At 36.1% G+C, this 25,784-nt stretch overlaps 2 long non-coding RNA genes across 6 annotated transcripts in view; one reads left to right on the top strand and one right to left on the bottom strand.

Moving 5' to 3' along the window:
- LOC116481280 (uncharacterized) overlaps positions 1 to 25,784 on the bottom strand; it is a 209,640-nt gene that overhangs the window by 118,761 nt on the left and 65,095 nt on the right. For 2 of the 5 annotated variants that reach the window (XR_009209276.1, XR_009209277.1), the window contains exons 3-4: positions 23,120 to 23,187; positions 20,515 to 20,583 (exon numbers count right to left, since the gene is read on the bottom strand). This is a non-coding gene — a long non-coding RNA (uncharacterized LOC116481280). Of the gene's footprint in view, positions 1 to 20,514; positions 20,588 to 20,698; positions 21,133 to 23,119; positions 23,188 to 25,784 lie in introns of those variants that run through there. The other 3 variants (XR_009209279.1, XR_009209278.1, XR_004251461.2) reach the window with 3 other exon arrangements.
- LOC131380953 (uncharacterized) overlaps positions 15,200 to 25,784 on the top strand; it is a 41,509-nt gene continuing 30,924 nt past the window's right edge. Inside the window, exon 1 of the long non-coding RNA XR_009209280.1 lies at positions 15,200 to 15,255. This is a non-coding gene — a long non-coding RNA (uncharacterized LOC131380953). The remainder of the gene's footprint in view (positions 15,256 to 25,784) is intronic.

Genomic DNA, 25,784 nt, shown 5'->3' with positions numbered 1-25,784 from the left:
TTCAGCTCACAAACAAAATACAATCTCTTTAACTTTTAACAACTCAAGATGTTTCCTAACTATGGCATGGTTTGAGATTTGAGAACCAGCAAACAAGACCACACGAAGCTTAAAGAAGCAGAGAGCAATTTCATAAAAATGTTTTTAGTCATAAAGACCCACAAGACAGGAAAACAGAAAATGCATACATACTTGACTCAGAATTCCAGTTTTTTCCCTAAGAGGTGACAGCAGCTTTAAACATTGCCTTCCTCTTGTGTAGGATTACACATGCACAGTACACAACTTCAATTTCTGTTCGAAAAGCATTATGAGCCATTGTTTTTTGATGGTCTCTTGAGGCCAAGGAAAAATGTTATTGGTAGTCTGAAAGAATAGGTTTTAATATAGGCATTTAATTTTCTTTCCATATACTCCCTGATTAAAACAAGGTTTGCCCCATTTTCTATTTTTCTTTTGAAAACCCTCTTTACCCACATCAACAAAACAACATATTGACTATAGCTGTGACTTTGGTTTTGTTGCTCTAAGTTCAGATGCAACTTGGATTCATCTCTTACACTGTGCCCAAGCATTGAGTCAACTTTGATTACACTGGCATCATTTAACTTCCACTTTTAAAATCGTTTAGTTTTGTTCTCCAAAAAGTTAAACTAAACGATGATATAGCTTATTAAATATAGTTCTTTTTGAAATTAGCTGACAAGAAGTTTAAAAAAACATACTGCTCCTTACCAATTACTGAAATAAACAGAATACTTAAATTCTCTAGGATAAATATATGTAAATTCAACTTACAAAAGGGGGGCTATTTGGGGTGTTTACAGTTATCTCCCTCATCCATTATAATATTATAATATTATTGGTATTTTGGGCTGTAGAACTAATATGCTACTTATTTCTATAAATGTTTTTCTATTTCATATATTCTTCCTCTAATTATTTTTAAAAGTAAAAAAAATTTTTTAAAAATCCCAAATTCAACTTAGATATTACCATAGCTTGGAGAGGTTAAGGCAACCACTACAGAGTGACAGTTTAGATTCAAACCCAGGTTTAACTATAAACTACATGCTTTAAAATAAAAGCACACTGTTACTTTTGCATTATCACATTTAAGTTATACCTATTGGAGCTAGATCAACAAATGTGCTTTGATTTCAAGAGGCAGAATATGGAATACTCTGATAAGACTTAATACTGACATAAACATAACTGGAAAAGAAAATGTTAAAATACTCATACAAATTGGAAGTCTGGGCTTGAATCCAGTGTTAACACAACTAGAATGAATGTCTGAGTTGTGTTGGGATTAAACAGTCAGTTCTAATTCATTCAGTTTCACTGACAGTAGCCCTTCCTGTGCGTTGGATACCATGTAAAGTATTTTTAATACAAAATTTCTTCCTAGTAACTGCAAGTTAGGTATTACTGGCACCTACTTTTTGCTTGGATGGTTTAGGAGACCTGTCTAAGGCAAACAAGCTGGCAAATGGTAGAGCTGACCTGAGGTACATGCTCAGGTCTGTGGGCCTCAGGGCTGAGTTCTTGCCACTGTGCTATCTGAACGATATCGGATCCACATCCTCATGGAACTTAGACACCATTATAGAAATACTAGAATATAAGATAAAAATGTAAAGACACTGTCCAGAGATATAAACACACTGTTAGAAAAATTCAAATACCAGTGAGACTTAACTAGATATGTGTGGGAGTTTTGGGGAGCAATAGAGGGTGGATAACAGGGAGAATGCTTCCAGCCAGAGCCTGGATGAAAGAAGGGACTTAATGGAAGGGTGAGATTTTTATGGATATGATGAAGGGTTGGGTAGGACAAAAGTGAATCAAAGAGATGAAACAGGAAATCTCTGTGTTAGTAACATGAGTGTCAGTAGGAAGTAGGAAGAGATCAAGCTAGAAGTATGACTTGTGACTATTACATCAGACATTTGAGGCTCAAGGGGAGGAGGAGTGTGTATGTAATTCACCAGGCCATGGGGCTCACTGGAAAGTTCTGAGTGAAAGAGGCTTTAGGAAGATTAATCTGGTAGTAGTGTGTAGTGGAAGCTGGCCAAGTCACTAAAAGTCAATTCCCTGCAAGCCAGCTTGGCTTTCAGCGAGCAAGATATATATTATTATTCTCATTTTAAGAATGAAGAAACAGGCTCAGAGAGTTGAAGGAGCTTGCCCAAGATCATGGTTAGTAAACACAAGAGCTAGGATGTGAATCAAGCATCTTTGGCTCTAAAGACCTACTCTGTGCATTCGACCTAACTACTCCAAGTAAGGTCTATGGACTGGCGGCTTTGGCTCCCCGGGGAGCTCATGAGGACTACAGACCTACTGAATCAAAATCTGCATTTTCACAGGATCCTATATGCACATTAAAGTTTGAGAAGCACTAGACTAGGCTACATTTTCTTTTTATAATGATCTATATAATTACTGGAAAAATATTCACCTGGCTACAATGTAGCTTTTGGGGGTCTACATTAGTTATTTTCCTCACACAAAAGATAAGACTTAACTAAGAAAAGGAACTCTTCTGTGTTTCATTTTCATAAGGAGGCAAACAAGTTAAAAATGTAAAAACTGAAATTATAACCTAGCTGTGTGACCTTGGGCAAGTCACTTAACCTCTCTGAATTTTAGTTTCCTCATCTGCATAGAACTTGGCCTGTAAGAATCAAGTGAGAAGTTATCTGTGACAAAAGCTTCTACACGGGGAACTCATTGTAAACATATAAAGCACTGCTATTAGGAGACATGGCTATAAAATATATTATTTTAAAAAACAAATAGGAAGAAAGAAAAAAGACAGAAAGAAGAAAGGAAGAAAGAAAAAGGAAGTAAAAAGAAAGAAAGGCAGGGATAATATACAGAAGTTAGCTGAAGGAAAACCAGCCTCACTGAAGCAGGAGCATGAAGAGCTGGTGGGTAAAAGCCCTAAGGAGTGAAGGAGTCCAGGAAAGCTAATTTCCAGTTCTCATAGGTGTTTCTGAAAATACAGAGACTGTGCAACACATGGAAGTGGGAAGAGTAACAAGGGCCTGTGTGGTCTTGGCCCAAAGTCACAGACCTGAGGTCGGTAAAGCCATAAAAAATTAAAAATATAGTTATATAGTAATTAAAGGAATGAAAAACAGCTCATTTGAGGAAAAATTAGTACAGATTTTAAATCTTGGAGCAAAGAAGCCTACATAATGAATTAATAATGGAACATCTGTTACCAATGTATTGCAGTTACCACAGAAAATTAAGATACATTAACTGATTTCAAGCAAGCGATTCTTTAGTTAGCCAAAGTAGTGAGGGAGGTTAGACGCTGAAGTTAAAGAGAGGTTAGGACTCCTCATCCCTAATTCATTTGACAAACGCTGATTGAGAGCTTACTATTTGCAGGCATTGGGCTAAAATTCTGGGGCTACAAAGTACATAAAACACAGTTACTGCCTTCAATTTGCTAATAATTCAGCAGAGAAACAGCATAGTAGAAAGTGAAAAGTTCTACAAAATAATTATAAATAAGACAGCATGAGAATTCTGGGGCAAGAAAGTGTTTACATGGCTATAAGAGGTATTAAGAACGGCCTCCTGTATTAGGTAGACAACTATTTTTCCATTAGTTTTCCAAGAATCAAGGACATTATCAAATATTGATATTATTATCAAATAATCTGCTGAGACTTTTCTTGCTCGATGATGCTGTGATTGTCATTATTATGAAATAAAATAACTGATTAAATTTCAATATACCTAGGACTGAGAAAAAAACTCAAAGTTAGGTAGCAGTTAACTGTGACATTACTTTGGCATCACTGTACTATGATAACCCAAATCCATATCATATTTCAAAAGTTTAAAAAAAATTCAAATTGGTTTTAATTCAAACAACCAATTAATTTATTGAAACATTAGCATCAAGTGACTCTTCACTGATTTGTGGCCTCATGCTAACTAACATCAACATATGGAGACAGTATCGATGGATAGAAAACTGGTTAATTATCCATCCCCTTTCTTCCTAACCCCTGTGAAATTAACAAAATATTTGTGAGGCAGGGAAGGGGAAGTAATAGTTGTAGTATGTATTGGGCAGGTAGTTTGTGTGCATGAGACAATTAAAATTTTTATACTGGTCACGAAGAAAAGTAGAAAAAAAGCTTCCTTTCCACATGTTGTAAATCTTTGGTATATTCAATAAAAAAAAGTAAAACATATGTCAAGTGATTACAGTTGTGAGATCTGCTAATGAATTGTCCCATTTCAAGAATTAAAATCTAAATAGTTTAAGGCCGGGCGCGGTGGCTCACGCTTGTAATCCCGGCACTTTGGGAGGCCGAGGCGGGCGGATCACGAGGTCAGGAGATCGAGACCACGGTGAAACCCCGTCTCTACTAAAAATACAAAAAAATTAGCCAGGCGTGGTGGCGGGCGCCTGTAGTCCCAGCTACTCTGGAGGCTGAGACAGGAGAATGGCGTGAACCCGGGAGGCGGAGCTTGCGGTGAGCCGAGATTGCGCCACTGCACTCCAGCCTGGGTGACAGAGCGAGACTCCGTCTCAAAAAAAAAAAAACCTAAATAGTTTAGACAACAGGAGAATAATGAAAATCAGAAAATATGCCAAATTTCTTTTATTTCTGTGATTGGTCTAAGGCTAAGCAGTACTTCCTAGAAAGATTTTAGGAGGATGTAGTAACATTAGATATATTTATGATATCTAGATGGCAGAAAAAACCTCTAAAATTTATTAATGGAAGGGATAGAATACAGTGTTAACTAACAATTTTTTTATGATATATAAAATGAATTTTTTGAAGTGATGTCAATAAATGCATAAGCTCTGGGTTTGCTGAACTTCTGAAGGACATGAGCCTGTAATTGGCCTTTCTTATTTCTGTCTTGTTAACAAGTATATAAATAAGAGAAGGCTTCAGTAATTGGCTCAGAGTTACTAATGAATTAATTAACTTCAGTCTATTTTACCTAACCTTTAATAATAAGAGCCTTTTTTTGAGGGGGGAGTCTAGCAATAGGTCTGACAGACTGAAAAAACAGACATGCAGCAAAGCTCTTGAAAATTAATGAGAAACGAGGAAAGAATCAATGTACATTCTGCTTGCAGAGAACTGACACAAAAAAGACACAATAAACCATGAACAAACACAGTCAGTTTAAAAAATAGGTTAGAAAAAGTAGGCAAATTCAATTATAGAAGTAATTAGAAGATATAGGGCAAGCTGCCTTTTGGGACTGTGCCAGAAAACATGAATTAATATGAGTGAATAGAAAAAGCCCATGTAGTAATTAAGAAGCAATCACCTATGGCAATGAGTACCTGAAAACAGGCTGCAAACTATTAATTCAGTGATCAAAAATATTTTTAGATGATTAATATGGCAAATTTATTTTAAAAGACTAATTTCTGGAAAGATATCAAGACAATAGCACATTATTTGTTCCTCTGGCATTTATATAGCTAATTAAATTTTATAATTTGCAACAACAGTCACTATTATCTGAAAACAGTAAAAGCAATATTTCACCTCTTTTTTTTTTAAAAAACAGTGGTTCTAAAATCAATAAGTTAAATCCAGCTCCTGCTGTCCTCCTGTAAGTGCCTAAACCTTGAGTATTACATTTTTTTAGTGTGTATTTTTCTTATACATCTGTTTCAGTAATATTGAACATTTGAAAGAATGTACATATTCTCATGCCTGGGCATGGATTCCACACACTGTTTAATTTCAACACTATCAAATAAAAGCAATTTAATTTACTATTTGTGCATCAAAGACTTTCTTACTTGGTCAACAGAGGTCTGTTACTTCAGTACACACCATTCCTCCCCTTAGAATACAAAGGCATAGATATGTTATAGTGAAGAGTGCTTTACAACACACAGAAGGCTAATGGCTTCTGAAATAGGTGATTATCAGAGCCCCGTAGAGTGAGATGAGGGTCTGGCTGGTAACAAATAACCTCGCAATATGAATTATTCTATTTCCACAGCCTTAAGAAAAAGTATGTTTCACTGTGGATCAGAAAAGTCTGAAAAATGTTGTCTTTTTGGAAATAACAGGGAGCTACTAAAACTAATCAGTCTGGCAGCAGGAAGTTATTGAGCACCTACTACGGGCAAGATGCAAAGGTAAATTTGTAACCTTGTAACATAATTTTTTCTGTGTGGTATTTCCTCTCAGAAACCAATAAACAACAACCCTTGTATGCCATGCTTTAGAGAGACTAGATTTTTAATTACTAAATTTGCTCATGGATTAATGCTATTTTAAATTTAAAACCTTTTTTTTCTTTTTTGGAATGGGTGGGGTCTTACTATGTTGCACAGGCTGGTCTCAAACTCCAGGCTTCAAGTGATCCTCTCACCTTGGCTTCCCAAACTGTTGGGACTATAGGCATGAGCCACCACACCTAGACTAGGATTAATACTATTTTTTAGGTTAAGGTACAAATTGATGACCTAAAAAACAGAGCAAACTAGAAACTCATTGAGAGTCCCTATTGCAGATGGCATGGAGGTTATAGATGTATAGGTATTGGAGAAAAATTTAAAAGGAAGGATTTTGACAAGATACCAAATTAAACAGATTTTAGATCTGTCTGATGTTTTCATTATCCATATTTTTCTCTTTTTCTTAAAAGCAAACTGGGAGCTTTTGAAAACAACACATAAGAAAACAGAGCTGCTAACAGAGGTCTCTCATTCTCTGAGTTTGTTTCATGTTAATTATCAAAACATAGGTACAGCAACAGCAAACAAACAATTCTTCCGCTGCCAGTTGATGATGATGACAGAGAGCTCCCAGAGAGACAGGCAATTGGGAACTAGCGAAGTGAGGACAGCTTAGAGGTGTTGGGGCTGAGAGGGGCTGCCAGCTGAACAGGACCCACTCACCATGAAATGTTAATGTGTCAATAAAGGAGAAAAGCATGAATGAACCGCAAAAAAACTGAAAATGACTCAGCTGGTTGGAGATGGAATGTTGGCTTTTTGCCAAAGTAAGGTATTCAAGGGCACACACCTAATACCTCGGGGAAAAACAAAGGCTGCTCCCTGATTTTAGAAAAAGAAAATACTTTGGAGAAAGGAGACAGATGGCATTTTCTTCAGAAATAAACTTTGTTCCTTTTTTTTCTTTCTCCCTTCCTTCCATCCCACAAACATTTTCTGAGTTCTTACTTTTGCCAGGCACTATGACAGGAGTGGAGAAGGAAGAGAGGGAGAGTGGAATATAAAGATAAATGAGACATAGCCCCTTGTCCAAAGCTCCTATGATAGAGGAAGAAAAGACGTACGCAGCTAAGTCTAATAAAAGATAGTGACATAAGTGCAAAAGAGGGATAAGGTAAGCTGTAGTGGTAGTGCAGAGGAAAGGAGCAATTAGCTGGGGGCTACAGTAAATCAAAACCAGATTTTCAGAGAGAAGGTAGCATTTATGCTTATCTTGAAGAATGATAGGCAGGAATAGAAGGAGGAAATTGCAGTGGGAAGGAACTTTCTCTTACCCTAACTTCCTCTTTTTCAAATCACGGTTATTTCAGGAAAAGCAAGTAGACAACTATGACTTGTGTGTATATACCACAATGGTGTGTGTGTGTGTAGTGGTGGGTGTGAGAGGAAAGATTGGGTGGGATGGGGATTTTTCTGGAATTTATAATACTTCCTCCTCATGTCTCAAACTTTTGTCTCTATACACTGGTATTTTAAAAAAACACATTATTTTGTTTTTAGCTATTTGAATAATATCTGGGTCTTGTTTGACTGTAAAATGTGATCTTCCAATAGCTTTTATTTTTTATGTTTGATGGCTTTGTCGTTTTTGTCAATGAGAAGTCCTTATTCTAGCCTATGGCTTGATGATTCTTTTGGGTTGTACTGTGTTTATCCATGCATTCAATTATTCCTTCATTAATGTATCCTTTCCTTTTCTCATCTTACTAGCTGACAAATATTCTGCTAGACGTAGTTTATTCCTTTCTTTCTTCTAGCCTGGAAATTATGCCATTTCTAACATGAAACATGGACATTATTCTAAATACACTGACTAAAAGATCACACTTAAGCATATGGTTGTGTCCTATACAGAATTGAACATCAAAACCAATATTGTTTTTTGTTTTAATTTAATTTTGTTTTTTTTTTAGAGATGGACTAAAGGAATCCTCCTGCCTCAGTCTCCTTAGTAGCTGGAACTATAAGCACACATCACCACGCCCAGCCCAATTTTGTTCCTGACAAATGTATTGGTCAGTGGGATCATGTAGACTGGTCTGTTTTTTTATTAAGAGGTTTTTCGAAGGAAGACTCTAGAGCAATACCTTAGTCAAAGTTACTAAAATAGGTTTATCTGTAAATGGAGAAGAATTTCAGACTGGGATGGGTCAAAAGTTTCCTACGTACAAAACCAGCCTTGTTTACTGGATAAACAAAATCTAAGTTTCCATGTCTCTCTAGAGGCTAAGGAAGGAAAACTAACTATCATGCATGAATATGAAGTCATTGAAAGGATTCTTTTTAAGTACTCCACTAGAAATGAGGGTACAAAAATGATTAAAACATGAGCCTTGCCCTCAAGGAACTACTACTTCTCTCAAGAAGAAGATAAGTTAGATAAGTAAATCAATTATTATTATACAGCCATGATAAGATATAAAAGTGTAGCAAGCTATGAGAGCACAAAGGAGGTGTATCTAAATTAGAATGGGACAGTGGGGTAGGAGGATAACATGCCAGAACTGAGTTTTTAGGAATGAGAATTAATTAGCTGAAGAAGCGGGCCAAAGGAAGGTGCTGCATAAAATAGCACGATGAACTTGGGAATGTCTTTTTGTGAACGTACAAAGTACTGAGTTAACAGGGTAGGGATGGTTAAAATATCCGTTACACAGACCACGCTCCCTCTGGTGTTTTCAGTTCCTTGACTCATTTCCTTTTCCTAGCTCCTTTTCTTTTACTCAGGGTTTCTGGACAGAGTGAAATAGAAAGTCTGGTCTGTGGACATTTCAGAATTTGAGTATAGTGATGGGGTATGTCAAATGGGTATTCATGCTAACGACCTAGGTGAAACAGTAATGGGTGAGATCATAATACACTTGTGTGTGTCTCACAAAGATGTTGACATCTATGGAAATGATTTCTTTCTCTATGCCAATATTTTATTTGAATTTAGAGCCTGGAATAAGCAGCTTGTCACAAAGACCTCAAAATGTTTCTTACATGAACAACCTCAAGAAAGGGAACCAAGACAATTGCTAGCTAGAAGATTGATCTGAGAATTAGCTGTAGCGTATTGAATGTTAAAGATGTTTATTAGAAATGTCCGCTCCATTTATAAATTCTCTGCTTAGCTAACTCCCACTCATCTTTTACGTATCAGCTTTCTTGCTCTCTCTCTCTAAATATATGTCTCATTTATCTTTATATTCCTCTCTCTCTCTCTCTATATATATATATAAAATTTTCATTTCTGAGGTTTGCCTGATATTCTATATTAGATCACATCCTTCTGTTGTGTGTTTTTTCAGTACCTTGCATTTTTCCTTTGCAGCATTTAATATGACTCCAATTAAACACTGAATTATATAATTAATGGTTTCACATCAGTTACTTTAAGTAGAATGTTAGCTTCAAGAGGGCAGGAATTGGGGTTTATACAGCAATATCTACAATGCCTAGCCACATTTCTGGTATATAGTAGGTACTCAATAAATATTTTTTGAATGTTTTATTTACTTTTTATACCAACTTCAGTGAAACTCAAATGTAACAAATTAAAATGGACCAGAACTGCTAAGTAAAACCAGATCTATAGCTTCTAAAGCTAACTGGATCCTCCAGAAGTTTCTCAAATCTGGCTCCTAGGAGAATTCAGTTGATGGGACTAGGTTATCTCCTCTAAATGCTTTTAGCTGACCTCCTCATACCAGTTTGGCTCAAAATGAATCCAACATCTTCCCATTCATCTGTGTCAGGACATCTTTATTTTTGCAACTTGCTTTCCTCAGGCCAGAGCTTCCTTCATTATTGAGTTCCAACTGGAAAAGTCACTGTGCCAAGCACTTGGGATAAAAACATGAATCACACCTGTAATCCCAGCACTTTGGGAGGCCGAGGCAGGTGGGTCATGAGGTCAGGAGTCCAAGACCAGCCTGGCCAAGATGGTGAAACCCTGTCTCTACAAAAAATACAAAAAAAAAAAAAAAAAAATTAGCCAGGCGTGCTGGCGGGCACCTGTAATCCCAGCTACTCAGGAGGCTGAGGCAGGAGAATTGCTTGAACCCAGGAGGTGAAGGTTGCAGTGAGCCAAGATCCCGCCACTGCACTCCAGCCTGGGCAACAGAGCGAGACTCCATCTCAATAAATAAATAAATACATAAATAAACAAACAAACAAACAAATAAAAACCCATGAAAAGGCATGGACCTGACCTCAGGAGAGTCGTAGGCTGCCACCTGAGTTGCAAGACTGGAGAAGGTTTCAACTGTCTTCAGTTTATTATACCCCTGCCTATAATTATACCACAAGAACATCACCCTTTTAGATTAAATGATCTGGTCCCTGTTATAATACATATCATCCTGGAAATAATAACTTGTTAAAGCTGTTATTAACCACATTTACCTTCATGGAAGTGAGGTATCTGAGAGTGAGTTTTGACCCAGAGGGTACAGGGAGAGGGAATACAGATGTTGGGAGCATGGGAGGAAGAGGGACAAGAAATGTCAGTAAGTTGGGAAAGATCTGGAAGAATAGTGCCTAGCACACAATAGACACAAGACAACACTTGGCTGAGTAAATAAAAGATAAACTGCTTTCTTCACATTGGTTGAGGGTTGGCCTTACCTTAGGCTGCTTCCTTAGGTAACTAGCAATTTCTGGTTCAGAAAAAGTTTACAAAATATGAAACAGATAGCTGCAGCTGTTTGGGGTTGTTGCCAAATCCCAATTACACTATCACATTCTAATACTTAAGAGGGAGAACATACAAAATGTTTTTTTTTCTTTTTTATCACCATTAAATCAAGAGGATTTCCATTTTCAGAAATATTATGAGAAGGAGTTGTACCCTGTTTTCAAAGGTTTGATGTAAGCTTGAGCTTAGATGCATATGCTGGGTTATCTTAGCTATTCCAACTTTTTTTTTTTTTTAATTGAAGAAACTCCAATAGACTCAAATTCGTCACGAGAACTAGTGGTGATGTTTCAAAAGACAACAAATGCCATACTGATGTCTGAATACTAAGGTTCTTTTCCATTTCTGTGAGTATAATGCTTGCTTACACATACTGGCAAATTAGCATACTAATTTGATTCTTTATCTAAAGAAAGGAAGATTCTTTTGACACAGACAGCTGTCCATGAATAGCTAAGGTGACCTTTGGTCAGTTTTCCATCTGTCTTAGAGTAAAAAGTCCAGACTTAGGCACACATTATCTGTATGACCTTGGACAGTTTTCTTGTTACTGTTTCTCAGTGTCTTCCTCTGTAAAATGGGAGCACATCTAATACCTGCCTCACAGAGTTGTAGTAAGGATTAGGTTAGCACTTTGCTCACAATAGACACTGTAATATTTTTTAACTCTTGTCTGAATGTTTTTTATTCTTAAGAAATTTGCAGTAATCCTAGGACTCTTTATTTGTACCTGCCTTTAAAGAGAGGGATAGAGAGAGGTTTTCCTGCATCCATTTTGAGCCTCCCTATGAACTATGTGGGATTAAGCTTGCCCTGACTTTATTAAAGAGCGAAGAATCCTGCAGCTATAGAGATGTCACAGTTTCCTTCTTGCCCTTGGTTCCCAGGATTATAAATCGCCACAGGATTAGATGCACAGAAGCAGGGAGTGATAACTGGGGATGTCTTAGGCTCATCTGGTGGTCATTGGACGCTCTCAGACTATCAGGTTAACAAATCAAAATAGCACCAATTATAACTGCATGACTAAATTAGTTTCCTAATATCTCCCTATACTGATTCCCCCTTCTCCCACCTTTTCCCTTCCTTAGACCAGTGGTTCTTAACCTCGGCTGCACTTTGGAATAATCTGTGGAGCTTTAAAAAATACTGATGTCGGGTCCCATCCTCAGAAGCTCTTATTTAACTTGTCTGGAGCACAGTCTCAGTACTGGGCTTTGAAAACATTCCCCAGAAAATCATCACACTTTGAACGCTAAAAACTTCAAAAATAATTTAGTTTTCAACGTAAAGCCTAAGCTAATACATGCCAATAATGCAATGAGTAAGAAGACGGAAATTTAGTTATGACACATAAAATTAGTTTTATGCTATTAATCATATTTTGGCATTTTATGATTATTTAGATCCTAGATTAAGGTAAACAATAACTCTGTCCTGTCTCGCTCCATAAACATAAGGCTGTTGGGTCAACCTGGTGTGAGGAGACATCAGGTTGGAAGGAGAAAAGCAGTATGATGTGCTCCAGTCATTTGCTGAAATAGTCCCAAGAGCCAATGGTTGGTCAGAGTACCTTCTCAAGTCTCAGCTCCCCAGATCTAAGAATCTCTCATTTCTTAGTAGCTCTGCCAATTTAGTTGCCAATTTCACTAAAAGGATATGTTTTAACCCCGGTTTCATGAGATTAATGTGCCACGATCAGCTGTGATTGAGATCTGTTGTAAGAAGTATGAAATAATAATAAAGTTCTGGTGTTTGCAGACAATATATTTAAGAATTAATTACAGCAAATTCAAGATTATCCTTGCAATAACACTGCTTTCACTCATACCCCAGTACACTGTTTTGAATGGGGGAATATGATGGAGTTACAATTACTATGGGGGACTGCTATTTGACATGAATGTCCCTGTGGAACAAAGCTTGGGGTTTTATAAAAACCACCCTCCCAAGTCAAAGAAGTTCTTCACTGGGCCTCAAGTTTGCAGCAGTGCATACTAATGGAGGGTGCAGGGGAGACCCGGACAAAGGAGCTTCTCTGTGTTCCAGTACCCAGTTTCTTTTTGGGGGACAGAGAAAACCTTGTTTTCTTACATTGGAGATGAAAGCTTATTTATAAAGTCACACCTGAAGCTATCTCTGCACTAAAAATGAGAAAAAAAAAGTCTTAAGTAATTCTATCAACCTTTTCTCATCACTAAAAATCAGTTTATAAATGTGTGAAGTGTAAATATAAAATTTTTAGTAAAAAATAAAGCCAAGCCATTATATATATGTGTGGGGTGGGAATTCTCCTGATATATGAAGTACTTGTGATCTGACTGGTAATTTTAATGTCTTCTGCTGAAGATGAAGGAATGAATACTTCATTTAGCTTTTTCATTTGCTAACTGAACTTGCTAGTTGCATGAAAAGAGAAATTATCAGTTAAGTAATTTAACTCAACACTGATTTTTTTTTAAAAAGTTCTGAGCAGAAGGGAAAACGAGGCTTGAAGATAAGGCCTGGAGAAGGGAGAAATACGGCAAGCACTCAATAAATGATTGTCGGTAGGTAGTTGTCAGGGTAGTGATGATGATAATAAATTTCCCTGAGAACTGTTTTCAAAGTAGTAATGTGCAGAAGGGAACATACTACTCTGCCTTTTAAGAGCAATGAGCTATTTTGAATATTACTTATGACTTTTTCGTGCTGACAGTCATTTTTTTCTAGTAAGAAATTTAGAATATAAAATAAAGGATTTTTGAAGAATTTAGTATATGCAAATTGAAATCACCTGGATGCCGTTTTCATTCTGCTACTAATTGCCATTGTTTAAGACAAATTATATAATTGTTCTATCCTTTAGTGCCTCAATTTTCATTTCAACATTTAACTTATTAGTGAGTAATCTTATGTGCAGTCCTTTGAGTTAAATGAATTAAGATCTCACTTTTTAATTTTTAAAGTAAAATGGATCAAAATGAGCAAATACATTTAAAATATACAGTTTGTGAATTGGATTCCTCATTTTCATATGGCCAGTGAAGGGAGAGCCCACATTCAGACATCAAGCAAAAGTGTGATGGGGTCCTATCACTATCTGTTACTACCAATTCTATTAGCAACAATAAGTTTCAGAAAATTAATGGTTGGTAGCCCAAGAATGAATTGCTTATCAAGAGAAAATCAGGAAAGTTTGGGGGTACTTCTCTAAACTTTCAAAGCAGACAACTATCCTGACTTCCCATAATACATTTCACTGGGTCACTTCCTGAGACAGAATTCTACAAGGGCCAGTCTGACACGTGTGGCGTTTTTTGCACTATTGATGTTGAAACACTACATTTTCTTTTCCTTCTATCTCTTGCTCCTTATTTTAAACTGCTATTTATTTTATATTGCCCCTTATTTTACACTGACCCTAGCCTACAGTATATGAAATCTCAGTTTTTGTCATTCTGCAGTTAATTTCTGGCTCTGTGATTTTAGATCCATTACCCTTTACTGAGCTTTTATGTCACTAGAGACAGCTTTGCATTTTAATAAAGTTTCCAATCCTCTAGGGCCCTCTCCCCTGAAACAGCTCCAGCTCCCCAGGGCTGCTGAAGAGTTGAGCAGAGAGAGTAGAAGCTTTTGTGGACAGTGATGCTGATGGCAGATAACTCCAGCTGTCATTACAAGATCATCCAGATAAGGGGGAACAATCAAGTAGGGGCTTACGGTCCACTTGAGTTTTTCTGATTGTAAAACCAGCCATTTTTCAATTTAAATAATTTAAGGATTCCAGCTTCTCTATACTCTAAGGCTCATTTAGCCTCTTATTAGCTAACTGTTTCTCCAGTTCAAGAGGTGGAAGGGAAGAGTGCAGATTTTTTGTTATTGTTAATTCACAGCAGTGGGTAGTGGCATGTAAATAAAAAATAAGCCAAACAAATTTGATGAGAAGACAGAATAGGAATCCATACAAATAATCATAATTGATTTTTAAAAGTTAATTAAAAGGAATAAAAAGAGGCAAGTACTGCATGGCCTAGCACATATCAATAGACAAATGACAGAGAGGAGAGACTGAATTAGAAAATTGATTCCCAGCTAACTAGAAGAAGGAAGCCGACTAACACAGCTCTTAATTTTAACTTGAAAATTCCAAATTCTTTTCTAAGTTCTTTTCCTCACAGTATTCGATAATAATTTTATGTCACATTGTTCCCATTGAAGGAAATGCTGGGATGAGAAAGAAAGAAAAAGCAAAACAAAGTTGCAATATCCCAGAGAATTCAGCTCAGCACTGATTCACAGAACTCACCTGTGACACATCCATGATGAAAAAATGCAGGTAAGAAACCAGAGTTGGCATAAGGTCCTCCTTCTTTTTCTCTTAGTTATAAGACTTCTTTTTTTTCTTTTAGATTTTGCAATCTTTCCTGCTTCCCTAATCTCTGTGATCAAAGGGCAGTCACCTACAACATGTATTTTCAAGTGGTATACACAGGAGTTAGGATGCAAGGCATTCAGTTTCATACAAGAAAGTGGAACACTGCACAACAGTCCAACAAGAAGATGAGGCCCTTCTTCAGCCTTTCAAGCACTCCTTTTTGGCAGGATCATGATTTGTATTTTTGTGTAGGAGCTCTAAGGATGAGTAAGATGCTGGAGAACAATGATATGCCCGTGGGCCTATCCTTTTCCTTTGCTTAGGAGACACATTCCACTCCCATGGAGAAAGGTTCCCAGCATGAAGGTCAGAGCCTGAGAGAGAAGGTTGGATAGATAGTCAGAGGCAATATGTCCTGACAGAGGTGGGACCCATGGTTACCATCAAATAAGGTCTTCTGCTGACACTTGAAAGGAATCTTCTTATATAGAAGGTAACATCAACAGCTAAGATGCCACAATAGGAGGGAAGACCAGAAAATACGTTTTCTTTTCTTTTTTCCTTCCTCCTTTCCTCCCTTCCTCTCCTTTTCTTCTCTCCTTCTCTTCCTATCTCCTTCCCTTCTAAGCAATAGAAGCCCATCTTTGAATTGCTAGAGAACTATCATAGACTCAATTGCTGATACATACGTAGCTTTCAAAGAAATATTATTTCTATCTCTATTCAAAGACCAGACCACCGAACTGGTGAGGTTTTTCCCCCTTTCCCTCTTCTCTCATTTCAGAATGAGGAAAAACAACAACAAAAAACATAGCCAGATAAGCTATGAGTGTCAGAAACAGCTAATATTGCTTGTGCTTCCTGTATTCATTCATTCCTTTCTTTCCTTTTCCCTCCCTCCCTCCCTCCCTTCCTTCCTTCCTTCCTTCCTTCCTTCCTTCCTTCCTTCCTTCCTTCCTTCTCTCCATCCCTCCCTCCCTCCCTCCTTCCTTCCTTCCTTTTTTGTTTCCTCCCTTTCTTGCTTTCTTCTTTTCTTTCTTCCGTCCTTCTGACTTTCACATTAGAGCACTTACAGTGACTTCTTTCCCAGACTGTAAGCTCTGTAAGGTCAGGGGTTCTGACCGATTTACTCATTACTGTATTCCCAGCACTTAGCCCATGCCTAAATATTTGTTGAGTGATTGAATTAATGAGATTTACTACCATAAGATAAAGATGAAAGATTTGTAAACACAGAGCCAGTGAACATAAATAGTTAAACATCACTTTATAGATCTTTTTTAATCTGCAAAGGTTTGATTAGAGGAAAATTTCCTAAAATGTGTTAAAATATTAGCTCTGAAGAATAAAAATAGACTTTTTGGCAAAATAGGTTGGGGGAAACCTATGGAAAAATAGTTTGGGATACTCTATATTATACAAGGTTCAAAGTGATCTTTATGATTTATCAGAGCTTTTCAAGTACAAATTTTCATTGTGAATTTCTTAGAGAAGGACATAAATTATTTGACCGTGTTATTTTTTTTACCTGGCATAGCTTATGGGGATGGTATTCCATAAAGCATGATTTGAAAAATTAGCATCTTAATTCAGTTTTTTAAAAAAATTTTCTTTCTTTTGGATTTAAGTACTAATTATTTTTCTACTGTAAAAAATATCACTTAAGTTAACATTACTGAACTATACTGTTAAAAATGGTGAGGGTAGTAAATTTTATTTTTTTACCACAATTAGAAATACCATTAAGAAATCTCCAAAATATCACTTTACTGAGAAGTAAGAGGAATCTATCTTTTCCCTAACGACTACAACAATACAGCCAGAATGAATAATATTGCCAAATAAAGGGCTTGATTTTGGTCTATAAGGTTATAAAATTCCATTTACCACCTAGATACTATATCTTCAGGAAGCATCCTGATTTTGAATATATGGCTGTGAATCTCTTGGTGTGAGCTTTTAGCAATATAGTTTAGGAGGCCTGCACATACAGAGCCATGACTGTGTCTGGTTAGGAGAGTAAGCCTGGGACCAGGAGACAAGAAACTGGGTGATAAAATTGACACTGTCACTCACTCGGTGTACAACCTTGAGTAAACCCTGCTTTCCTTTTCTATAAGATAGCCTCAGTCAGTAATGTTTCACCTTTTCCTCTCCAGCATGCGATTTTCACGAGTAAATCTTAATGGAACTCTAATATACACAGCAGATAATTGCAGAGGTACTCTGGTCTCAATGGGGCAGGAGGCTGCTTGGTTCTTTCCAAGTCTTACTCCTGCTTCTAGGAGTTAAGACTGAAATAGAAAAGAATGTTTGTGTCTGTTATAAAGCTTGTGAGCTCCTGTAACTTCATACAGACCCACACAATATACAGCTATTAAAGAATATTGAGCGCTGCCACACTACATGTGGTGAACACCTTTTGAATTTCAACATGTATTTTAGATTAAAAAATAAGAAAAATATCACCAGAAAGTACCCTTCCCTCAGTCACTTTATGTATACATTTTAACATATAAGCTTGATGGCAGATTAAAATCGAATGCAAATATTTTTCCTGAAAAGTTGCCCAGTTATATAGTTTTCTTAGATTCTCTTAGTTTTTAATGGGAAGGCTTTCCTAATAACAAAAAGTGTTAATTACATAAATATGCGTGTTCTTTTCAGAACCTTACACTATATTATGGATAATAAACAATAGAGAAATAAATACAAAACTGTTTCAACAGAAACACTGCTTCTTGAACAGCCTTTAACATTATGACATGTTTACTGGGAAAATGCATTACTCATGACAGGGTTACAAAAGCAATATTAACCTTCTTGAAACGTAACAGCAAAGTCAGATGTAAAAATCAGTACCAGACATGGTAATGTAACTACTTTTGTTAAGATTATATATAGAAATAAAGCAGATATTTAAAGCCACATTAAGGTGTAGATAAATAAAGGATCCTTTAGAAGATTCACAACACACATCACCACTAAAATCGTGATGCAGATTGTCCTAAAGATAGCCTTCTTGGAGACGAAAACCTTGTGCTTTCTTTTGATTGTTTTTCATTTGGGCACTGCTGCTTTTGCAATTTTGTGCAGGGTGTCAGACATTAAACTTGTCCTTAAAGCAAATTAAAAAAAATAGGATAGACATAATCTATCTTTTGGGATAGGCATTTGTTATATTGACAAATTACCAAACACTTTCACTATATCTGATATGACTAATGAGTCATTGTAATCTATAATCAAAAAGAATGTTTGCTTCTGTAAAAAATAAGAATTTACCCCAAACTAGCTTTCATAATAAGCAAAGAACTCCAAAGTAGTGTTTCAAAATGTCTGATGAAATATGCACTATAAAATCACGCTTACCATCCAATGCAAGTTAGATTTACAAAATAATTTTTCATCAAATTTATTTTGTTGCTATAGTTTTATTATAAGACCCATTACTTGTCTAGTCATGTAGTGTTGATGTTTAAAAGGGATTCATGTTTTAAAGTAATCCTAAAATATTTCATTAAAATCTGTTAGGGAATTTTTCTTATTCAAGAGAATGTTAGCTTGCGGCTTATTTAAAAAATAAAGGTCAAAAGTCAGAAAGGATAATAGCTGATGGTTTTGATAATGCTAATTATATATTACTGAGAATAAAGGTAGAAAGGGAAATATGAATACTAAAGAAAGATAAACATCCCAATGCTGGATTTTAAAAAAATAATGAAAAACCCTTAAAATGTCTTTGTACGTCACTGTCATAATTCAAAGACATAATGAAGCCTGAATTAAAAATGTCAGTTTCTGTGAGTGTTGATAACTTGGTTCTTTGTTGGGCAAGTCAAAATGTGTCTGTTTGATAGGCAAAAATGACAGACTAAAAATGGGAGAAGTTGAATCTAAAAAAAGAAACACGCGCGCACACACACACACACACACACACACACACACACACACACACACACAAGCACGACTTTTGAAAAAGGCCCATAATGTACTTGAAGGAGAAGACCTGTAGGGTAGGAGGCAATATCTTTAGGAAGTCACCAAGCAGCACTAAAAGGCAATGTCCATGGCCAATCAAAACGATTTCTGTGACTGCTGGGGCTCTTGCATCTCTGTCTTTACACTAGACTGGAAACCCTTTGTACTAATTACCAGACTGTACCAGATTTTCTGGTTCAGTTCAATCTTATAATTGACTGACAGTGATGGGCCAGGAGGGGGAAAAATTCAGGCTCACCACTGCAAGCAGAGGGTCAGAAATGGTTTCACAGAGAGCTAGTTACAGCCTGGCACTAAAAGCAGGGTTAAGCAAGCATCATCAGCAAGTCCTCCTAATTCCCAGGTTATAAAGGAAGTTAGGAGGAAAAAACAACAATCCATGGGTGCTCTCATCTTACAGATCAATCCTTAGTAGGCAACCATTTCACAAACAATGAATGGAGAATAGCCTTAAGTGTAAATTGTAATTTTAGATGTCACTAAATTTTAGATGATTTTTATTTTGCTTTTGGGAAAAGATAAAGGTTTGTCTCCCAAACTCAAATACGGTCGTCTTGCTTAAGTTAAGGAGACTTTTATTCTATTTATAGTAAGGAAGAAAAACAATGCTGCTATTTCATTCCTAGGGCTCAAAAATAATTGAAGTGCAAGGCCTATTTAGCCTATGATATGTTACATAATCAAAGTTAATTTGAAAGCACTTAACATCAAAATTCTCACATCCTTTACTTATTTGTAATTCACTGATTTGGATTTACTGTGTATCCATAGTTAGTAAATTGTTACCCATAAATCCATACTGTTTAAAAAGAAAAGATTGAATAATAATTTACACGAACTTAGAGTTAATGCATTAAAAAAATAGAACACGTTGAGCACTGTATTAAAGACTCATTCGGCTGGCTACCATTTGTTATTTACTTAGAACTGTTCTCTACCCACTTTATTTCTAACCAAAAGAGCAACCATAGCTTTAGCTACACCAAACATTAAAAACGCAGGTGTCAGAATCAGGGTCAAAATGAGAACTCAGGCCATTCGGCAGGCAAGTGAGAATTATGTACTATCATGTTGAGGTCAATTGACTTGAAATTTAATCACAGTTTAAGCCCCTTTTCTTTCCAGGCTAAAGAGTAAGCAACACCTGTGCCAGCAGCAGCTCACATTGCAGCTGACATAGCAGCTAGTTCAATTTTTAGTTACAAGTCAATTACTTACTGGAATAGAAAGAGAACATTTCATTCATTCCATGGATGGCCACTTTTCCGAAGAGACCTGTCAGGCTTTCTTTCTCCAAAAGAAGAAAAGAGAAAAAAAGTGAAAGTTAAAAATAAGTGATGTACTGCAAAGTTTTAGAGCTAGGCCAGTACACTACAGCAGAGAAGTTGTGCAAATAGCTTACCTTCCAAATACTGAACAGAGCTGTCTTGTAAGTGAGGCCTATCCCAGCTGATAAGTCCTGGGACTTTCCTTATCAGAGTATCAAAATTAGGTAAAATTATAATAGGTGATCTACACCTGAGAAGAGGGACCAGCTGACTGTATGAAAGGAGAGAGCAAATGAGTAAAATGTCTTCCCCCAGCTACAGTCAGCCCTGGTGCAAGGGGAGTTTCAAATGCACTGGCTATAGACTTTTGTCCAAAGCTGTGGTTCTTTTTTTTCTTTTCTTTTTTTTTCTTTCTTTCTTTCTTTTCTTTCTTTCTTTTTTTCTTTTTTCTTTTTTTTTTAGGGAAGCTAGATTAGTTCATACAAAACTCAACAATACAGCACTGAAACCCATTGTTGATATTCAACATTTTTCACATAGCGGAACAGAATAGACAATACGGTATCTAGGAAACCATGGGCTGGATTACAAACTGATGATATCTCATCCTTCTGGGGGCCTGTAATCCTTTTTATTACCTACCACAGTAAAAAAAAAAAAAAAAAAAAAAAAAAAATCACTGTGTGTGTGGGGAACTCTCTCAGAATAAATCAATAACATTGCCATTCTTAGGAAAATAGGATAAATTAAAATGAAATCTTGCTTACAGCACTAAGTCCCTAAGTGCCATTTGCCTTTTATGCAAGTTAATGATTTTTTAAATTGCTCTTATCTTAACCTTTATATAAACTTCCATAGGTTTGAAAAAATTAAATTATCTGTAAATATTTGCTTAAAAACAGTGTTCACAATTAGCTTGTATGTTCTGTTTCTCATAATAAATACTTGGAAAGTTATTTATTTCAAAGTGTCCAAGATTAGAACCTAAGGCATGAGTACAAAGTAATTTTCATTAATTTGTTTTAAATACATGTGTTGGGTTATTAGTAAACTATATTTATTCCTCCATTAGGAACACACTGAAATTCAAGGTCTTCTGGGCTTATTTACCTGATCTAGTTAAATAAATAATTTTTACTTTTAAACTTTTCATTGTCTTTTAACATTTTTCATTTTTGAAATGCATTTCCTGATTATGCATAACTGCAAAGCCATCCTTTACAAAGAAGTTAGGCCTGTTAACCTTTTTGAAAATCTGGTCCAATCCCTTTTTAAAATGCAATCCAGTTCCCATACTTTTCTTATGCCTCCAAATGGTCTAGGTAGCCACAGAAGTGATTGTTCCTACCAGTTTCTTTTCATCACTTCTGCAATTGACCAATTGACAACTGATTGATGGTTATCTTTTCACTTCAACAATGAAAGAAATTACCATCACTATAGCTATGTACAGTAAATGCCTCCAGAGTAAATTGCATGATTCTAAAATTCTCCTTAGCTCACTTAGTAAAACATCAACACAAAAAAGTTTCTTTTTTGCGCCTCCTTTCCTGTACCACAGATTTGGCCTTTCCTGTCAACTGCAAAAAAAGAACTTGACAGCTTCTTTAAAAAGAGGAGTATAAAGGAACTTGAATAAAGGATGGCACTGGGCCTGTCTCAAGCAAGTGGCCATTCTTTTGCACTTGGAAAAAAATTAGGCATGTGAGCACAGATAAGCCCTATAAGAATACTCTAAGGACTATTCCTGGTGACCTTGAGATTCTCTTTCCTGCCTTAACCATTCCTGAACATTAGAGAAACAACATAGATTCTGAACATGGAGTTGCCAACTTATTTCGACTAGGATTTTTTTATTGAAAGTGAAACATCCTTAAATTTTTTAACTTCCTTTTTTCTTTAGCATTGCAAAGACTCCCTTGCTCTTTCTGACAGTGCTCCAAAAAATGCTATTATGCAAGCGTCACATCCATTCATTACATGTTGATGGACAAGAGCTTTAAATTCTACCCCAAATCTAAATTTACTGTAAATGTATATTTTATTCTTACATGAAAGCCCTGAATCTTGTCAAGGAAAGGTATTCAAATATCTTTTCTTCTATCCCTGTGCAATTAAAGTCATTTTTTCTAAGTGAAGTGAGTACGCTGCTATAAAAGATTGGGCTGATTTACTGTCTTATTCTTCCACCCCAACTTTAAGATCACATTTTTTTTTTTTTTTTGAGATGGATTTTCACCCTGTAGCCCAGGCTGGAGTGCAATTGTGTGATCTCGGCTCACTGCAACCTCCGCCTCCCAGATTCAAGCAATTCTCTGCCTCAGCCTCCCGAGTAGCTGGGATTATAGGTGCCCGCCACCACACACAGATAATTTTTGTATATTTAGTAGAGACGGGGTTTCACTATCTTGGTCAGGATGGTCTTGAACTCCTGACCTCGTGATCTGCCCACCTTGACCTCCCAAAGTGCTGGGATTGCAGGTATGAGGCACCGGGCCCAGCCTAAGATAACATTTTTAAAGTGAAAAAAGAAAAAAAAAGAAACCTACACACACCTGAGTAGATGAGAAGGATGATTTTTCACTATTTCCCTTGATGTTTCGGATCCATAAAATTTGTTCTACTGAATATGAAAAAAAAAAACGAACTATAGTTTTATTGTCTAGAATTACTTGGCACAGTTAAACTTTTCCCACTTCATCAATATCATTAGGAATAAATAATTCTTTTTTTTTTTTATCTTTTTTTTTATTTATAAAAATAAAATAAAATAAAATAAAATAAAAATAAATAAGGAATAAATAATTCTTATTCACTACTGACTCCATCTAAGATGGGCTAGTTTTCTGCTATTTCCGACCTCAGTTATTTAATCAAATAATAAGTTTTTATTAAGTACCAACTTTATGTTTTTTACACGGTAGGCTCTATACAATGCATGAGAAATATGAGATGAGATTCTGCCCAGCAGAAGTAGATAATTTATTTGTGGAAACAAGATATACTGTGGGAAATAGATACTGAATGAAGATGTACATATTACGTAGATACATATACCTGAAACATTATATATTTTCACATACTTGGCATAAAGATGACGCTAAATTTTATTCACTTAAAAATGATTCATAATCTTTCACATTACCTTTGCAATATTTGTCAGTGATATTGTTATTCAAATATCCCAGGTGACATTCATGAAATACCACATTTATATCTATAGTTGATCTCTAAACACATACTCGTACTCGTCTAGACCTACCATGGGTCATAGCTGCATTAATAAAATGATTCAAGATGCTCTAGTCTACCATCTTCAGCCTCAATCCTTTACCCGCAACATGATTTCTGGAATAACCTTACTACAACTCGGCTTTCATCATGTTACATATACCTTGGTTCTAGAATCTATAATGCCTTTTTTTTTCTTTTGCTTATTGCATGAAGTCTAAACTTCCCTGCTCAGTTCCCAGGGCTCTGCAAAATACAGTTTCTTGGTAGCACCTCTCTAACATTATTTCCCATCAACCAGCTTGCTATTTATTAATAATATTTCTTACTATTACGTACATGCCTAGAAGCACACAATGACATTTCATCTTTTATCTTTATCCTATATATTCAAGGTCCAAATATACCATAGTACACTTATGAATCTTGTCCTGCAGTAGTATCCATGCAGATCTCTCTATTCCTACATATGTTTTACACTTATTATTAGTGTTATTATTATTATTTGATACAAGGTCTTGCTCTGTCACCCAGGCTGGAGTGCAATGGCATGATCATAACTCACTGTAACCTCAAACTCCTGTGCTCAAGTGATTACCCTGCCTCAGCCTCCTGAATAGCTAGGACTACAAAGATGTGCCACCATGCCTGGCTAATTTTAATTTATTTATTTTGGTAGAGACAGGGGTCTTGCTGTGTTTCCCAGGCTAGTCTCAAACTCCTAGCTTCAAGTGATCCTTGCATCTCTGTCTTCCAAAGTGCTGGAATTACTTCATTTACTATTGAGTTTGATATATATTTGGCTCAGTTCTAATGCCACCTCTCTTACGAAGATTTCCTTATCATATGAGATAAAATAAATCTGTTCTTCCAGGAGACTCAGTAGTTCTTGGCATGCATCTTTATTATAACAGTCATAATCTTGAATTGTATTTGCATATTATTTTTCCCAGGTAGAAGTTAAGCCCCACGAAGAAAGGAACTAATAGTACGTATCTTTTTATGTCCAGTTATTGACATATAGATGTTCAATTAATGGTTATTTGATAAAGACATAGTCCTTGTTCCTAAGAAACTCTCATTTCGGGAAGAAGTTTCTATTAGCTGTGAGATTAAGATGGTAACTGAGTAGCTAAACAAAAAGTATTGGCAGTTGGAACAACCAGTAGTTCGTTTAAAAAATAAATTGAAAATGTAAAGTGAGTATTTAAATGTTTTCATAGTGAAGACTATCTCAAAGCCAATCACTTGGAACACAGACAATAGCAACTGATACATAGTTGCATTTTTAGGCTAGTCCAAAAAATGCCTATTTGATCATAACCTAGCTGAGTTGTAGTAACACAGCCATTTATTGAACACTTGGTAGTTTGAAGCACTGTAATAAGTACTAAAAATTATTTCATTTACTTTTCAAGATAACCTCATGAGGTGGGTATTATCATTGCTATTTTACAGACAGGAAACTTGGACTTAGAGAGGTTAACAGTGGCTCGAGGCCACCTAGACAGTGAATGGCAGAGCTGGGATTGGCTCTAAGGCTCCCATGCTTTACATTACTCAAAACTGACCCCACTAGTAGAGATCACGTTAGTCCTTAGTTAATGATTCTGAGGAATCTGTATGTGATGAATATGGGGGAAGAAAAGAAGAAGGAAGATGATTTTCTATTCATTTCTTCATCGTATAATGAGTTTCAGGTACCATAGTTAAAAATTACTCTTTGTGTATTCTGATTTTTCTTTCTTCACACGTATCTTACTGACTCAGATGCCCTTCTCAGTCTTTCAGGTTCCCATTGTCCTGGTTTTTTTGAAAACTTCTCTGTGGGCCTCTACTTAGACTGTCAATATTCTTCATACTCCCTTCTTTGCTCATTCAAAATACCTATTACTTTAGGACATATGGTAATATAAAACCAACCTAGATAGAGTGATTCCTGCCAACATGTCAATGATGGATGGATGTTGGATTCTTCTTCTTAATAAG

This window comes from Hylobates moloch, unplaced genomic scaffold (assembly GCF_009828535.3).
Source record: "Hylobates moloch isolate HMO894 unplaced genomic scaffold, HMol_V3 SCAFFOLD_13, whole genome shotgun sequence".
NCBI lineage: Eukaryota > Metazoa > Chordata > Mammalia > Primates > Hylobatidae > Hylobates > Hylobates moloch.
The sequence above is the reverse complement of the archived record's forward strand: the minus strand, read 5'-3'. Positions and strand labels throughout refer to the sequence as shown.